This window comes from Sus scrofa, chromosome 13 (genome assembly GCF_054392235.1).
Source record: "Sus scrofa isolate SSC_HxYL_T2T_F1_AM1 chromosome 13, Sscrofa_HxYL_maternal_Yorkshire_Landrace_v2.0, whole genome shotgun sequence".
NCBI lineage: Eukaryota > Metazoa > Chordata > Mammalia > Artiodactyla > Suidae > Sus > Sus scrofa.
Genome location: NC_139395.1, coordinates 103,127,932 through 103,144,450, shown reverse-complemented (window position 1 = coordinate 103,144,450; position 16,519 = coordinate 103,127,932). Strand labels below are relative to the sequence as shown.

The 16,519-nt window shown below is 33.7% G+C and overlaps 2 long non-coding RNA genes across 3 annotated transcripts in view; one reads left to right on the top strand and one right to left on the bottom strand.

The window, feature by feature from the left end:
* Positions 1-16,519, bottom strand: part of LOC106505376 (uncharacterized) — a 675,862-nt gene that overhangs the window by 72,773 nt on the left and 586,570 nt on the right. For both annotated transcript variants that reach the window (XR_014824148.1, XR_014824149.1), the window contains exon 2: positions 8,014-8,099. This is a non-coding gene — a long non-coding RNA (uncharacterized LOC106505376). The remainder of the gene's footprint in view (positions 1-8,013; positions 8,100-16,519) is intronic.
* Positions 1-16,519, top strand: part of LOC106505379 (uncharacterized) — a 916,097-nt gene that overhangs the window by 763,408 nt on the left and 136,170 nt on the right. Inside the window, exon 6 of the long non-coding RNA XR_014824119.1 lies at positions 7,083-7,180. This is a non-coding gene — a long non-coding RNA (uncharacterized LOC106505379). The remainder of the gene's footprint in view (positions 1-7,082; positions 7,181-16,519) is intronic.

The window sequence follows — 16,519 nt, the reverse complement described above, 5'->3', positions numbered from 1 at the left end:
AAGGGGTGTCGGATGAAAGCATTAAGACAGATGGGTAAAGCCCCAAAGGAAGAAAGGAATCAATAGTTGTGATTTAATCCATTGGTGAAAAGAGGGAATTAAGTAAAATCTTAAAAATGAGGAATGTGTAAAAGACCTTTTGCCAGCGCCTATAACAAAAATGTTTTAATGCCATGGCAAGTCGCAATGGAGCAGACACTGGCATCAGATGCAGAAAATAAAGAAAGGTACAAAAATCTTTGTTTTACTATGCCAGGATAAAACAGTTGCCCTGATGTTATTTTTTGAATATTGTCTAGTTTAATTCAAAAAATATCTCCAACATGATAACCTCCCCAAACATCTGAAAATAATTACAACTTAGGCTTTTGTTGTCTGTGCTAAGAATCAAATAGAGCATCTATTTAAACAAAAAACCCGAAAGAAACTCCAAGCAAACAAAAAACACAGAAAATACACATTGCTATTTCGTCCAAAACTACCTAATGCAAGAACATTTTGTTTGACCATCTTTGCCATCAATTTACCCAGAATTTTAAAAACTGAGCAAAATGGACTCATATTGAAAGAAGGGACCAATTAGTGTTGGATTAACATTCATGGTTATTTACAGTTGTTTTTGTACTTGTTCTTGTGCTCTGACTTCCTAAAATTTCACAACCCAAAGATTTAGAAAAATGGGGTTGTTTAGACGCAAAGTGCAATGAAGTGGCTGTGACCATTGTGTAGACACCACCTCTCTCATTATACCCTCTCAATCAACACTCAGTACACAGGAAACCGCAATAAAGCCCATCTGCCACGGTTAATCTGCAGGCAAACCCACACCCATGTCTATGCCCGTTACTCTCCAGCCTTATTATTCTCAGATCCAAAGCTTCATAAGGGATCAGCCAAAGTCCATTAAAGTAAATAATAGCTAGAAATGACAGGCTTAGCAAGGATTGGGAGGAAGTTGAAGACCAATCTGAGCTCTGAGCTCTGATTAATAGAGAAAAGCATTAGGAGAAAAGGGGAGAAAAATGACCTCAGCCTGCTCCAAAGAATTCCTGAACCTTCGTTGTTAGGGCAAGTGCTACCATCTGAGACGTTAGTGATCCTTGAATTTCCTTCACTTTGATGCAGCTCAAATGGGAAAATTTTGAAGGTTCAGCAAGGCCCCAGACCTCAGCTGGAAAGCTGTCTGGAGTCAACCCTGTCAAAATTCTCTTGTGTAAGAGAAAGCCTTTATTAGCTAGATTGCCACAACAACAAAAACAACACCCACAAATGCCCTGCACAGTCTCGGAAGGAGGGGCCTCTGCTGGAGATTACAGATACATTTATTATTTTCTTGCACATAGCCATTTTTTTTAAGGTCTCCAAACAGATATAGTAAAGTAGAACAATAGTGATTCTTAAAGCGAATGCCTTTCAGGGACTGGCTGGATTTAGTCTGTTCGTAGGGAAGTATGTGCACATGTGTGAGTATGCCTGTGTGAGAGGGGTGTGTGTGTGTATGAGGGGGGGATGGTATTCAAATATTTATCCAGTTTCATCTTGAATTTGAAATTTATTTTCATTGTGCAGCACAAACAAAAAATTCTTCTCGAGCAGTTCAAGGTTTGTTGAGGCAAGAGAGAACCATAAAATGCTTCAGTTATTTCAACTGTGCGTTTTATATAAATTGACCAGGAAAAAATTCAAATAGCTTGCAAAAAGAGTTTTCTCTCTCCACCATTTTACAACTTATTTTTGCAGCCTCTGATAAATTTCCTAATGAGAAGAGCCCCGGCGATGTTCTTACTCTGCCCTCCCCACATAAGTGTATTTGGTCTTCAAATGAGACATTTTTGAATTCTGAAACAGCTCTGAACAGTCCTTTGAAGAAATCTGTACCTGGTAGACCTATTTATGATTAGGAAAAACTCATTTCGAGTCTGTTCTATTATTAAAAAATGACTTTCCTGTAAAAAAATATGTTATTTTTTTATGAAAGGTGGATTGAAATGAGAGTAGGAAAGAGAGCTCAAAAACTGTGAAGGCTCTTTAAAGTTAGAGTTGAAAAATAACAAAGCAGCCCCTGCTTGTCAGAAATCCCTGTCTGAGTGAGAGAAAGCATTTGGCAGAGGCAGGCAGGTATTGGGAAAGCCCTAGTGATTTCTCAGGAAGATAGTAATGGTCCAGATGAGGGCTTGATGTCAGGGAGGCTCACCTTCAAATGTATTCCCTGTGCAAGTTTATATTGTAGCATGCAATTTTCATAAATAAAATGAGGGGGCAACATAAAGAACCATAGCTAAAATGATGGTTCTTCATAGATATTGCTGATAACTTGGCTAATGCACTGTTGATGTGCACGTGGTACAATTTTCATATTTTAATCTTAAGTAGAACAAGAAATGACAATTATGAAAAGACAAAATAGATACCACCAACAGCTGTAATTGCTATCTAGGCTGCTCAAAGATGGGCAAAAGACACAGTAAATCAATATTAAGTTCTCCACAAACGCAGGTATCACAACAAGGACATCATATAACATCATTATAAGCAAATTCTAATACAATTTGGACAGTTGTAAAGACTATAGGATGAACACAGGGAATGTGAGGCTGACTTGTCCTCTGCAGCTTTAGCTGGTATTTTAGGGGGGGGAAAAATCCCTGGGAATCATGGTTATGTATATAGTTTATGCAAACTGCGCTGGCTTTAGTAAATGAGTGTGATCTTCCTTTTCATAACTTGAAATGTTAAGATCATCAAGGGTTAAATGGTTCTGCCACATGCAATTATGATGAGTTGAAATTCAGTAGTTTTAATATTCTAAGATTTGGGGAAATGCTTTTGTATATAGACTGCATCCTATGATATATTCTGTGGTATTAAAGAATACCTGATTAAACTGGTGGGTTAAGAAATCAGCTAAACTTAAGGGAAAAAAAAAACAATTAAAGATTAAAAGCATGGAATAAGCATCATTAAAAGAATGAAAATTGAAAGTGTTCGATGCAAACCTTAGCAATGGGAAATGAAATGGGGAAAAAAAAGACAAATCCATAGGAAAACAAATAAAAATATTGAGAAAAACGTATAACAAAAGTTACAAATGTGTACAAATAGTTAACCATCAAATTAAAACTAAATACCTGCTTTTAAAATTATACTTTCAGAACATAATGATTGAAATGGACTAGAAAAAGAAGGTCTGATTTTGTTTCTTTCTGGGCATATTTGTTTCCTTTATGGGAAATGAAACAACACATAGCACAGAAAAAGTTTTTATAAATTCTTATTGATATTTCACATTCTTTCATAAGCTCCTTTATATATTTACCAAAATTGGAGAAGCATTTATGGTTTCAGTGGAGTATTTAAAATTTTTAAGTGAAGTGAAATATTTAGAATCTGTTTATTCCTTTTTCTCCTTCCTCACTCCCATAACTGAGCATGTTTTAAATGCAGTCTCTTCCACCATTAACACAGATATACAATACAAAAGAAATGTTACTCCATAATTTTCTAGTTTGCATAGAAATGCTACAATAATGGAACTAAATTTGAATGATTTTGAGAACTAGTTGGTAGCAGAAAAGAAATAATCTATTAACTGTCAGTTAGAATCAGATTTCTTTTGTGTTTGTATTTGGTACTAAAAAGCAACAAAAATAATTGTTTACCATGTGGTTTTGTACTCCCACAAGATGTCATCTCCCTTGAATACTGTCTTCATGTTATCATTATATGGTTAGACATTCCTAGATTACTTTGTGATTTATACAGATAAAAAAATTGTGTCCATATAGTGTAGTTTATGCCTATGTGTAACATGTTTATAAGAAGTTATATGCATATCAATATATGTATTATAAACTGATCATATGCATTATCTCAGATAACATTCATAAATAAGCCACTGGATTTTATGGCTTTGAAATGCATATTTTTAAGTCACCCAAAGGCAACTGAAATTTTAATTTCATTCATGGAAGATAAAAGAATTTTAATAATAAACCCACTGTGTAAATAAGTTGTAATTCCAAATGCTCTCCATTAACCCATGTGGTAGAACTGACTTGTTATGAATTTAAATATGAAAACAATTATTTTGGGGTATATCATCTTGTTATTCACTCAAAACAGCACTCTTCTGGTTTTGAATCAGAGCATAATATTTAAAATGAAAAATACTTTTCTTACCCTCTTGCTGCAGACGCAAAAAAAAGCTATTACTTGCTTTCTACGGTATGACAATCTTCAAAGAATGGACATATGGCTAAAAAGTTGAGGCCTTTGCGCTAACCACAAGGTGTCTCCAACCTTTAAATCTCTAGATCCCCTCCCTCCCCATCCCATACAATGTGAATCTGTGTGACCACATAATCACATTGCAAAACTTCAGAAACACTCATTCTGATATAAAAGGAAAGTGCATACTTTTGAAAAGAATTTATCAACCTTAAATATGTTTATACATATACAATATACATAACATTATATATAAAGTTATATATATTATATATATGTATCACAGTATAATAAAGTGCATATGGAATAAGAATTTTCACCAACTATTTTGTGAGCTTATGTTTGGAATCTGGCCTCTTAAAAATAAATTAGGGATACAATATCAAAAACAAGGAAAAAAAGTTTAACATCAAAGCTCATTTTAGTTTATCCGTGATGAAGATCTAATTTTTAAACAACCCTTTCAGCCAGCCACAAAAAGCTACTCCAAGGGAGTAAAAATATAGGGGATTATACGCCTCTGTAAATATCCACAAATACCACTAATTCCTGATTTTTCCCAACCAAAGCTATTGGTGAATGGTAATTACTAAAACTCATCTCATTATGAAGTATGAGTACATAACTAAGACTAGATCTTATTGAAAAGAATTCCAACTAGAGAAAGTCCTTCTAATTTAAGACCATGTATGGCTTATCTCTCCCTGTACACAGAGACAATTTGTGTGTGTGTGCATGTGTGTTTAATGGGATGCTGTTTATCCTACTATATCTTACCACTCTGTCTCTTTGGATAACAATTACAGGACCCAGATGCTAAGGGTAAGTGATATTTTCCCACAAGCGGCTTCTGGCTCCTTGGCAGACGTGTAGGCAGTTGTGTTGGCAGCCCCTGTGCTGCCTCTGGCTCTCTTGTGTGGCTTTGCTGTTGAAGGGATGCTTGGCCTGCCCTGTCCTCCTGGATACTATTGCCTTCTGACAGCCCTAGGGTCTTGTGAAGCATTATTCTGTGCAAATCCCTTGTGCCATTTATGGATGAGCTCTCTCAAGGCAAAAGAGGGCCTTTCCTTCTCGTTGTATCTAAAGATCAGCTGAATTACTAGCTCAGGTACTTAGGAAACCCTAAACCCATATTCTAACTTTTCCAATCTTGTATTCATTTCTGCTCTGTTTTCATCCTGAGCACACTGTATGCCACCCTAATGACCAGGGTGTTGGCCAAATGATATTGTATAAATGTTGTGCTTTCTGATTTTTATGCTGTCATTTATGGGATTTTTGAAAATCCTTTGTTTTCCCATATTCATGATCATGAATAATTTTTGAAGGCTTTTTTCTCAGCTCATTAATAACGACATTATAAACTATTTCTTGCAAGATCTATAAAGGAGGAATTTTGTGATTTTTACCAAGTGCAGTTGGCTGACGAATTATCTAATGAAATAAAGTAGCATGCTTCTGATGTTGATACAGAAGTAATACTTTATTTCCTGCATGCTTGTAATCTGGATGACATTTTGAAGCATGTGCTCAAGTTGTACAAACAAAGGCACACAGCAGAGCCAAAGATGCTTTCAAAGACACCAATATAACTGTCTACCACATAATTTGTGAGACATTTTCACATGTTTCCTTGCAGAGATATCACAAAAGTAGTCATAAATGTGTATCATGGATTAAACGATTCACCAGTTTACCATATGCCTAACCACAATCCCCAAGACAAAACAATATTTTTGGACACTGATAGCCATGTTTTCTTTGTAATCTGAAATATCAGCAAAGACCTCAAGTTTTCAGAAAGAAATATCAAGTACCTTTTGAAGGGAAATATCCCTTCCAACTAAACTTGTGTTGAAATTGATTTTTTTCTCTTCTGCCATTTTTATCTCCTGTGACTGTAAAACTCCAAAATTATTGATATTATATTTTAGTGTTTAACAAATAAGTTGGACTATACAGGTGTTAAATGGGCCTTTGGATAATTATCTAAAGCAGTTTCTTATTTTGTCTTCATGTGCTATATGAAGAACTAGAAATTCTCTGAACTGCTGTGTAATGATGTTATAAATTAAGAACAAATATACTTTGAAGGGGAGTGTCACTGAAGCCTCACAGAGAAATGAAGATCATACCTCTTCTCAATAGCTGTGGATCTGTTTTGGCAAAGTTTATTTTTTATGTGGAATCCTCTCTGATACCCAGAGAGCATTCTTATTGTGTCCAGTGTTCTGCAAACCATGTGCTTCTACCTCAGCTGAGAAATGATCACATTCCAGTGGGATTCCAATGTTTCTTTCTGATGTCATAAATCTGTGTTCTGGAAGAGCACTTGTAGTTAAATTAGCCTAAAACCTCAAAGACTGTTGACAGTTGGGTAGCTATGATGTATATATTCTTTTTTTTAAAAGGATTGCTCTTTCTTAAATAAAACATTTAATGAACATTTAAGAAAACTTTAGAGAAATGCAAAGCATTTCGAACCTCTATCTTCTAGTTCTAACTGTGAAATATGGCACTTTCAGAAAAAAACTATTGTTTAATTTTTAGACTCTCATTTTCTAGGCTCTATAAGGCCCCACAAGATTGTAATTACCTATCTATACACTATTTGGTGTTAATTTTGGACACCTTCCACTTCTAATAACTTTTTTGCATTTTCATAATTAAAACTTTACATTATACCGTTTGGGTTTTTCCTTTCATTTACAATATTTCGGGTTGTATAGTTCTATGTTTAAAAGAGCTGAAAAGATAATGACTAAAGTACATTTACACCAAGAGAATCTCTTGATAGCATTCTGCAAAACAATAAGAAAGGAAATCGAAACTGTTTTTGGTTCTCTTTCTACCAGTAGGTGTCACTATTGGGACTGCAAGGTGGTGAGCCCAAGACATCTAATAGAATTTTCATGAAGGAGACCATGCATTCATTACCTGTACAATCCAGAAGGTAATTTACTGAGCCATGCTAACCAAACTAACCTGTGAAAAAAATGCCTGACTAAAATTTTATCTCAAATAAACAAACAATTGGAAATGTGAAATGACCCTGTATGCTGGGAGGAATCCTAAGGTAAAAGCTATCAGTCATTGCAAAGAAAAAGCAATTCGTGAAAATTTGGAGGGGCAATTGGAATAGTATCCTGGGGTAATCAGACTTCAAATAATATTTAATAAAAAAATATAAATACTGGAAAGCAAGAAGAGTTAGGATTTTGCCTTTCGCAAACTTTCAAAGTTAAATGACACTTGTGGAGGCGGGTCATTTTTTTCAAAGAGAAAGAAATCTGAGTTTCCCTGTGCAGAAACAGATCACGTATATCCTCATCCTAGGAAATGTTAAATGATTTTAAACTACTGGTAGGAAAAGAAAACTTTTTTTTCTTTTCCTCCCTGCAAGATGACTATGAAAGCAGTGAGACCATTCTCGACTTATTTTGATGAAAACATCAAATTGAAATAATAGTTTCATGTTAAATATCACTTGAGAGGACCATGTTTAGTCTGTACTTTTTCACTGTAACTATGAAATCTTGGCAGTAAATTTTTGCTTTGCAGTGAATCAACAAATACTTTTTTGCATACTTTCGTTTTGCCTAAAGATTTGATTTCGCTTTTTAGCTTGTTGAGGGAAATATATGGGTATATGTGTGAACAGTATACCCACCCCCAACACACACAACGTCAAGAAGTATAATTTCCTATTAGAATGGCTTTAAAAATCAAACTTGCATGAGATTCTTGTGTACAAAGTAAAAAAAAAAAAAAAAAAAAAAAGATTACCTGTCATTTCCTTGTTGAATAATCTTAAAACATCTCACAGTGCCCAAGCAGCTCATACATCAGAGCTTTAACAGTCCTTTGATTCCCTGAAAAAAAAAAAAGCAGTTAGCCATGACAACTTCAGAAGTGTGAATGCTATTATTCAATGTTTTGTACAGTGTGTTTGTCGGTGATCCATCTCGTGCGCAACTTTCCAATAGAAGCTGAAAGTCATTCTCTCACTTTCTTTTGCACGACCGTCCGTTCCATATGGACAACTGCACAGAGAGACACTCGCCAGCAGAGGCCTCTCTAGATTTGCCTTCTGATTAAGGACTCAGAATGCGCCTTGAATCCCCGGCAGTTAACATAACTACTTGAAAAGATTCTTGTTGCATAGGGAAAAAAGATCACTCTTTAATGCCCTTTTAAGTTCCACGGTGTTGATTAATGTTGCCCTTTACATTAATGATGTTTCAAGTAAAAGAAAACAAATTTAAAATGGATCAATTCTATTGAGGATGCATTAATTAGACAGAAACTCTGCCATATGCTGTGGCTGGAGGGTTTGCTGGCCTTTCTCTTGTAGTTACCTGTGTAAAATCCACCCTATCCTCTACATGAATGCCCAAGCTGAATAGCCATTTGAATGAAGGCTTTAGTTTGATTCGCCATACAAGGGGTACTGTGTCACTGTGTTTTCTTTCTAGGAGTCACTAAGTGATTTCTATATCTGTTGTCATGGTGATATAGCAAAGCAGGGGAAAATGGGGGCAACTTCAGGCTTTTTCCTCACCCTCTGCACTAAGATGTTGTTAGCAAGCCTATAAAACATTGGGCTTTCTCCGGGCCTTCTTTTTGTTCTCTGATTGTCAATAAAACTCATTTTAAGGGTAACAAGGACATCTAAATGTCATCTGTCACAGTGTTAGAGAGATTAAGTTTGTTTAGGGACTTGTGCTGGACAAAGGCCACTATTTGTTCCGCAGATACAAAGCAGCGTTGGCTATCACCCCTCTTGATTTAGAAGGAGGCCCGGCGACCATCGAGGAAATATCATCTCAGTTGCAGGTGACAGAGAGGCCTTCTTGACATGACAGCATTAAAACGACAGAAGAAATAATTATGGTTTTGAATGAGAATCTGCCGTTCCGTTTCCCACATCCTTATGGTGACCTCCGCCCCGCCCAGGCCTAAAGTCTCCCCTTAGACCAGAGGTAAGAAGACAGCTCTTGAGGACCACAAGCCTGTTTAAATATTTGACACACACACCTGATAGTCCTTGAATGGATGATAAAAGAGGAAAGAAAGGTTTTGCCAGGGAAGTCCAACAATAATATGTACCACATTAATTCAGCATTTGCTCCATAATGAGGCTAAATGGAACATACAGATTAATGAAGACATTGGTGTTATTAAAATCAAATCCTGTGGTTCATATGCTTTTCTTAATAATGAACATTGTGGCTATTGGAGAGGAAGAACAGGATTTTTTCTATTAATTTGGCACTCATCCCAGATCTCATTCAACCAGAACCTATCCCCTGCAAAACACAGCCCCTGGCCTTTACACGCCTTCGTCTTTCTATTCTATATCTGTGTTGGTTTCAGGAAAAAAAAAAATATTCTCCCTTTATAAAAAGATTTTAAAAAGTGAATCTGGAGCCCAAGTAATAATGAAATACTTTTAAAATTGGGATGTTTCTTCCAACATAGAAGGTGATCAGGAAATAGACAAAATTGCACGCATATAATGGGGGTACTCTCAGTACATCTGCCTGCACTGGGGAAATTGGTGCAGCGATCATGGGGCTTTTAGAGTCTGGTCACAATAATGGGTACCAAATACTATTTTATAGGAAATGTTTATGGCACAAAGGGCCGCTACACTAAAACTTAGATGAACTGTTATAGATGTCTGATAATGGAAGATTTTTATTTGCAATTTATTAGAAATTTTTGAATTTTTATGAAATATAAATGAAAGCAGAATAATACAGATTCATTTTCTAATATTCCTGTGAGCACAATCCCAGGTGTGACACACCTATGTGTACACAAGCACAACACTGGGACTGGAGCTCACCTTTGGAAGGAAAATGATAAACTCCTTCTTGGTTCTGTGGAGAAGGGACTATACATATATATGTGCATATTTTAACAAGTGAAACTTTGAGTTTCCTTAATTTGTGCTCTCACAAATTAATTTGAAATTTCGATTCCAATCAGACTGAAAAATGTCTTATTAGGCATAAATGCCATGTATTTCAGCTATTGGACAGATTCCATTTTCATTGCCTATTTAGTAGTTATGATGATAAACATGTAAAGAACTAGACTGTTTTTAAAAAAACTGGAAACTGCACAGTCACACATTTGTAGATATGTCTGTAAAAGTTAACATGAGCAACTACTAAAAAGAACTACAGTAGAATTCTCTTCTACGAAAAATTCCTGGAACAAATTACTGTTAAGCATTTCTTTTTAAAGATAGAAATATTTGTTCCGCACAAACTAATGAAAGCAAATACAGTATCGAGATGCTGTTATATCAATATTATGGGCCTAGATGACTTTTGTTTAGTATCTTAATAGCTCAGTCATTTGTTATTCATTCAGCTACACACGGGACACCAGGGTGTTATGAAGGACAATACTCTCGGGGCATTTTGAGTTCAATTTGTGTTTCTCTACTTATGCAGAACATGTGTTGGCATCAGTGATAGTTACAGCAAGGGAATCACAACATGCACTGAAGTTTCGCCACATTGTTCTAAGATAATTTCCTGTTTCTCAAAACACATAGTCTTGAAAGAATTGAAGTACATTTTGGGTGCACTATTTTTAAACATACAAGTATATGCTTCCTTCCTAGTTTTAGACCTCTTATTTCTTACATTGTTTCGGATAAAGAGTTATCTGAAAGAAGAAAAAACCAATCCCTAACAAAAAGTGCATTTGTTACTTAAAGCTATAAACAAGGTGACTGAGCAAATAGATTGGAGAAGTCCAGTGATTCCCCAGACACACACACACACACACACACACACACACACACACACACACACACACACACACACACGTCATATACATAAAGCCTTACTACTTTTTACTACTTTGTCCTCTTGGGGACATTTATCTTACTGTAGCTGTTTCGTAGTTTCACAGATCCAGAGTAATTCTAATGAGACAAGTAAAAGGAAATGGGTGCTCCAGGGTGTCACTCTTTTTCTAAATTTCTTAGGATGAAAATCCTCTAAGTGCCTATAAGTATCTATGAAATTTGGGTACATTATTTTATTCCTCTGGTCTTAATTCCCTTTCCAAGGAAAACATAGATATGGTATTAAATAATCTCCAAAGCCTCTTCCATTTCTAAAATGCAGTTAACAAATGTGAAATAAGGTTTTCAGTTTTTATAAAAATATCTAGTATTTTGAAAGCATTTTTTTGAATGCTAAAAAAAGAAAAAAAGAAATACAGTTGACAAGAGTTTCATGGGAAGATTAATATTCAACAAAATGTATGGTTTTGCTTAAGATTTACTGTGCAAAATCAAGAATCCACGCAGTTGTATTTTCTAAGTCTATGCTCTTTTGACAAGTGAGTAGCAAAAATTTCATTAAATTGAGACGAATTCATCAAAACTATGTATTATCCTGGCTTTTTAATGTCTCATATTGAGGGAATAGTAAAACACTAAATGGAAATCTATTAATGAACATTTTATAAAAAAGACAATCTTTGATAAATTACTCACATACTTGATATGTTATTATCACTTGAACCAAATGCATCAGCGGAGAATACTTCCTTCCCCACTCCTCTCCCATCCCGCTTCCAAATTCTCAAATCGTGCTTTGTATTCTTATTTAGTGTAATCATGCAATATCTATATTTATGACAAAATAGCTGACTCTGATGGATAATTTCTATATTGTAAAATTTCCTTTCCACCTAACAGAATCTAATATTTCTTTATCAGATATGGTCATCTCCAAATATATCTGCAAATGATATTGTGAATAAAGAAGTCTATCACTGCTTTCTCAGGAATGTTTTCAACCAGATAAAGGACTCTGTGTAATAAATTTAATAAATTTATAATATAGTTTAATACATTTATGGGACTGGTGCAATTATGTACAATTATTTTTATCTCTTCTACTTTACTGACTGAAGTCTCAATATAAATTAATTCCAGCTTATGAATATAAAATTATGTGGTAATATTTCAAATTCTGTTTTATTCAGTTACTAATTATAATTGCAATACATCCCCTACTAAAACCGCTTTGTTAAAGATGAGTAATAATTCAATTTTCATAAATAATAATAAATTGTACATGTAGAAAAAATCCTATAATGTTTAAGAAAACATAAAGAGAATCAGTCTGATAATGTGTACTTTGGAAGGACATCCTTGTTATATTTTCTCATTTGTTATTGGTAGTATTGGTCAATATATCAACAACATTGAAAAACTGAGTAGTATGTTATAAAGTAATTAAAATTCTTAGCTAATCTTACCTTTTAAAATTAATTTTTTATTTTTGTATTTTCGTATACTAATAACTTACCATTATCATATACTTTAAAACAATGTAGGAGAAAAAATAATAAATGATTATATAATTAAAATGAAATATTTTTTTAATCGGCATCACAGCTTACTATTTTCAGTTGTACTGAGGACTTCAATTTTACCAAAAAGTTCCTAAAATTTTGAACTTGTATATTAAGAGACATGATTTAATCATATCAACAATTAAAAAAAATATTTTTAGGGAACAATTTAAAAAACAAATTATAATTTGAAAATGTCACAAAAATCAACTTTCCAACAAAGAAATATTTCTATTTATGAATATATTGTGGCATTTTTAAATTTAATAATTCTCTAAATTAAAGGCTTATCATGTAAACCAAAAAATCTAAATGGTTAAAAAATTAATTAGAATTCCTGTTTTATATGAAAGTCATACTCAATGTACTTCAAGTTGAAATGATTGAGTTTCAATCTTTTTGCTTGCATTTATATTATGTAAAAAATTAACAGACAAATAAATATATATATAAATATATAGCTTAATATATAAAGCCTAGGTGTGTATTTTTTCCATTCTCATTGTAGCATTTGAATAACAGTTTTTTCAATCCATGAAAAGAACAGAAGTGAATTTTATTTAGGCATCTTTTCTTGACCTGAAGTATCAGTATCATTCATTTTTGTTATAAATTTGCATACATGCTATAACAGGGCAGTTTATTTCTCTTTTAGCACTACTACCTAAGTTTCTGAATGTTTTAAAGCTTTTCATATTATTTCAGATACTATTTTTTAGTAAAGTTTTGGTTAAAGTGATATATTCATAGAAATGTCCCAGTTCACTTGTAAAGATTTTTCCCATCAGTTTTGGGAAAAAACAAACCAAAACAGAACCCAATATAATTTTTTTTATGATTTCCTGACGCAATAATAAAATGATTCTTTGAAATATGGAAAATCAGAATGCGATTACTTGGATTTCAGCTATATTCAAATTATATATGGAGTTAGTAATAAGAAGTAATATTCAATAAGCAAAATATATCCCCTATTAGGTAATGATCCTATTGCTTTCAAACACTGGCTATTGTTAGGTTAAAAATTACCAATTCATGCATTGTATCCGTAAAAGGAAATTTTTCTAGTGACATAACCCTGAGAACAGAATAAAATATTTGTGTTAATAACAAAAGAGTAAATGTGCATTTTCAGAAAAATAGTTGAATATGGCTCATCTGTAAATGAGTTTATATGTAATTTAGAAAAGGATATGTTCATCCCAAATAGCCACATCTTCATTGAATGGTAGCCATTCTAGAAAGTATAAAGACACCAACTTTGCTTCTTTTCTATTGCCAGACTGAGTTTCTATTTCTTTTCACTCCTTCTCTCACTCTTTTTTTCTCCTACAAAGACTGATTTAGTTTATTATATTTAGTGCTCCTTTCTTCATTGCATTTCATCACTCTTATTTCTCGAAGTTTCTCTCTTTTATAAAAACTTTGATGTCTTGTTAAGGACTCTGTTCTTTAATTACAATGTTTTCTAACATTATCAATTGTTTTGCATTTTACTCTCTCATTATTTAAACTTGATATTTAATGAAACTGCTTTAACTAATTTTGGAAAGTGAATAAAAAAGTAATATTTTATTGTGCTTCCTAAAATGACTCGATCATCTTTATAGTGCTTGAATTTATATTAGAATTTGGCTTCTTCCTCAAAGGTCATGTTTAAATTAGAAAATCCTAACGAAAAGCCTTTTCCCTCAGAGAGTGGAAAGTGAGAAGTATTTCTTACTAGCTTCAAAAAGGAATGAAGGAAATAGGTAAACTTTGCAGTATTTATAAGTAGGTAAGATTCAAAAATAAAAGTAGACTCTTAATTTGATGACAATATTAAAAAAGTTGATGTATAGGAGTTCCCTTTGGCTCAGTGGGTTGAGGATCTGGCATTGTCACTACTGTAGCTCTGGTTACTGCTGTGGTGTGGGCTCGATCCCTTGCTCAGGAACTTCCACATGTCAAAACAAACAAACAAATTCATGTATATACAGTTTCTATGCCCACTTCATTTATTTTAAATCACTCTTTGAAGGTTATTTGGGTAAGCAGTGAAGTAGAGTTCTGGCTTCAGAATTGGGTTTGGGTTCAAATTCTAACTGTGGAAAATGCAAACAAATTCTCAAAGCCACAGTTCATTCATCTATAAAATAAATATGGAGGTTATGACTTCTATAACAATTTAAGGTAAGGGCATGTCAAATATATATCAGAGAACCTGGCTTCCAGGAAGAGCTCAATGAATTTAGACCTTTTGATATTGTTAAGATATACTAGACAATAAAGCATCACTGAAAAAAGATTGGTTTAGAGTAAGGTAAAACACGTTGGGTCTTATAAGGTAAAACACTTATGAATGGTATTGGTAAATCAATTAATTTCTCTGAGTTTAAATTTCTACTTCTATAAAATAGTCTATATCTTTGATTGAAGTACGAGATCTGCACTATGCGAGTAAATGCTTACAGATGTCTCACTTGCTGCATTTGCTGATTTCTTGTGGTGTAAATCCTTTCACCATGGCCAATGTTAAACTTCCAGTGCAGAGTTGGGAAGCGAGCACAGTTACATACCATTTTGTTGTATAATACAGTATTTTACAGTATATTATTATATTTTATATATTATTTTCACCATATGGACACAGTAACTATAAAAAAAAACCCTCAAAAGCAGATATTAGAGGAATATATTAAAACAGTTAAGAATCAGTTAATTTATTATCTTTTTTAGTATAATTTATTTCACATTTTCATTATTTACTTTATAGTAATAGTTTTGTTCAGTACTCAGCTCATGACATTCTTGAAACTTTAACAATCGAGAGTTCCCACAGTGGCTCAACAGATTAAGAACCCTACATAGTGTCTGTGAGAAAGTGGGTTTGATCCCTGGCTCACTCAGTGGGTTAAGGATTCTGCGTTGCTCCAAGTGGCACAGGTCACAGATGCAGCTCAGATCTGGCAGTTGCTATGGCTGCGGTGTGGGCTGGCAGCTGCAGCTCTGACTCCACCTCTAGTCTGGGAACTTCCATGTGCCACAGGTGGGGCTGTGAAAAGGAAAAAAAAAAAAAAAAAAAAAGGAAAAAATAATAAAGAAATTTTACCAATCATCTCTTGTGGGTCAAGAGGAGCTGTCGCTATCCAGTACAGGAATGTATAATAAAGGTTAAATTAGATAATACTGGTGAAAGCCCCTATACTGATTTCCTTTTTAAAAAAGCACTCTGAGAGATAACTATCTAGATAGAAAATCAGATAGATAGATAGATAGATAGATAGATAGATAGATAGATAGATGATAGATATCTTAGATAAATATCTTCTACTTACTTGCTGTCACTATTATTTACCCAAGTTTCTTTGCACGCAATGTAATCAAATATTGCTTTTGTCTGAGTCCTGTGAGGAAAATAGGTGAGAATGCCAAGACAAACAAAAACAAACAGGCAAAACCCACTATTGGACCCAACTCAATCTGGAACTCTATCAGTGTAACAAGTCAGAAGATACTTCAACATCAATCAGCATAGTTGATTGTTATTGCCTCCATTAATAATATTAAATATACTTTTGATGACTATATGAGACATCTATAAACAGTATACTAAACATTTTTAAGTGCTTAATTTTAAATCGGCAATAGAAAATCTTACAATGTTGGGTATTAGCCTAAAAGGAAATATTTCAATATTTTTCTTCCTAGATTGATTAATGCATTTGCCTAATCCAGTTGATTTTTTTAAAAATTAAGCATAGCATGATTCAAAATTGGCACCCTGGGGAACCACTGCCACCATAAGGAATTCTTTGAAAAATCAATTAAAGCAAAGTTAAGTAAATTAAATGAAAGCTCCTTCATTGAAACTCTCAAAAAGCACACATATTAAAACTATACAGTTACTTTATATTCAAAA